The sequence below is a fragment of the Octopus bimaculoides genome, chromosome 4, assembly GCF_001194135.2.
Source record: "Octopus bimaculoides isolate UCB-OBI-ISO-001 chromosome 4, ASM119413v2, whole genome shotgun sequence".
In the NCBI taxonomy this organism is placed as follows: Eukaryota; Metazoa; Mollusca; class Cephalopoda; order Octopoda; family Octopodidae; genus Octopus; species Octopus bimaculoides.
In genome coordinates, this window is record NC_068984.1 from 133,607,527 (window position 1) to 133,609,904 (window position 2,378).

Here is a 2,378-nt window from a genome sequence, read left to right on the forward strand (position 1 = left end):
TATATATATATATATTTACATATGTATATGTGTGTATATATATATATATATATATATATATATATACATATGTAATATATAAACTGGGTACAAGAGGAATCAGAGGTAGGGTACAAGAGAGGAACCTATGCTGGTCCAAACATCTGATGTACATGAAGGATGACACTTGGGTACAGAAATGTCAAGCAAGATCCAATTGGAAGGCCTGCGGAAAAGGAAGACCACAAAGGCCTGAGAAGAGGAGTTGAAAACTGGTCTCAGAACGCTAAACCTCATAACAGAGATGACAACTGTCCTACAGAAGACCCATCCAACACATACAAACATGGAAAAACTGAATGTAAAAATGGTGAATGATTATGATGATGATTAAATTTAGTGTGAATGTATAAAAAGCAGCCATCAGTTATAATTTAGTGATTTTTTATTTGATAATGGGATGTGGTATCAAAACGTATTTCGGAGAAGTTAAGTTCTGCTTTGCAACTGTGTGTGTGTGTGTGTGTGTGTGATTATTACATTGGTTTAGCCCTGATCTGGTTTTACTTCGAAAGCTTTTATAGTATTGGGCATGAATCTATCAGATATATAATGTTAGTGCTGTTGTATGAATTGTGTTACAGTATTTGAAAGGTTAATGTACTGACTACTTTGTACGTGTTTGTTTATAACATCGATACGAGAGACTAGAATAGCACTGTGCGTGTTTGTGTTTATACTGAATATTATGAGGTGTCTGCACAGAACAGTGGTTCTCGACCATGTTTTACCAGTGGATCCCTTTAATTCCTATTTTACTCTACAGGACCCCCGTAGCCATTTGATGTTTAAAAACGGGCATAACTAAAATGGGTATCGCTTAGATTTTGTAGATTGAGTTTATGTAAAGATTTGCTAGAAAAAAAAATTCTGACGAGTTGAGGGGAGGATTTTCGGAAAATTCACACGACCCGATATTTTCCTCCTCATAACTTTCAGGAAAACGGGAATTTTTAAATTAAATTTTACACAAATTCATTTCAAATGGTGTAGATTACGATTACAAAGAAATTTGTTGACAAAATTTTTTGGAAGTGGGGAGGTGTTTCTGGAAAACGGAGTTTCGGATCAGACGGCCCACATAAGTCGGAATTTCTCCGTTTTGACGTGGATTTTTTCCAACTTTTTGTTTTTCAGCACAGTCTTCGGAATGATGGGAGGCATCTTTTCACGAAAAACAGAAAAAAAATCTCGAAAATTTATGAATTTGTTTTTCACTCCCGCCACCCCCTCCCTCACCATACCAGTCCGGACCGATTTTGGCCATTTATTATTTTTTTTTCACTTAAAACCCGTGAGAGAAACATTTTCGGTTGAAAAGGAAAGATTGTTAATAATTTCAGAGGAAAATGTGTGATTTAAGAGAGATCTGGCTGTTGTTTCTAGCACAGCCCAAGACCTCATTCCACGTTTCTTTATGACAGCAGACTGAGATTTAAAGGTTTGATTGCTATTCCTAGCAGGACAAGCGACACTGCCTAGATTGCATCGGGGTGTTAAGTTGCAAGTTCTTAAATGGTGTTTATGTATTTAGTCACATTATTATTATTATTATTGGACCCGTTTTTACATTCATATTTCTTGTTTATTTCCACTTCGAAAAACATAGATCGATGGCTTTTCAACTCAATTCCAGGTGATATTTTCGTCAAAGGGAATAAGAGACTAGGATGTGTATTCAGATTTCTTATATTAATTCGCCCAGGTTCAATCTTGATCAAGCAAATCTACGTTCATGAGAGTTCTGACCGTAACCACCCCGTCTTTCGGTATATCCAAAACTACGCTTTCGATGACAAATGTGATTTCAGGGAAATTTGGATGCTACTTGCAGCAAGTCGAGCGCCCGGATATAATTCCTTACTGGCTCGGCTTTCCCATTCTATCATGGGTTGTGACAAACCCTTCTAATTTAGCTACTTGGAAACTTGATTAACTGTCTTCCATGTTGACCCGATGGCCTCGCCATGCTTGGTGGTGCTTATGTAACGAACTTCACAAGATCTGTGGAGCAAACTCATCAGTCCACAATGGAAAAACAGCGGGCCGATGTAGAAAAAAAAGTAATGGGATTACACCAAACACGAACATCAAATCTCATATACATAAATTTGTGACATTGTTTTTAAAATATACATTACATTCCGTTAGGAGATTGTCTGACAAAACTTCTTTATCGTAATAGTAAACAATAATATAAAAGTGTGACTACAGCTGTTGTTTAAAACAGATCAAAAATAAAATCTAGATTTAATAAGAAGTTCATTACACGAATATTGCAACCAAACATTATATAATCATATATATATATATACATATATATATATATATATATATAT

At 35.5% G+C, this 2,378-nt stretch overlaps 1 protein-coding gene across 1 annotated transcript in view; it reads right to left on the reverse strand.

Annotated features, from left to right (window-relative positions):
• Positions 1 to 2,378, reverse strand: part of LOC106880152 (glutamate--cysteine ligase catalytic subunit) — a 75,803-nt gene that overhangs the window by 71,946 nt on the left and 1,479 nt on the right. The gene's annotated exons all lie outside the window — the stretch shown is intronic.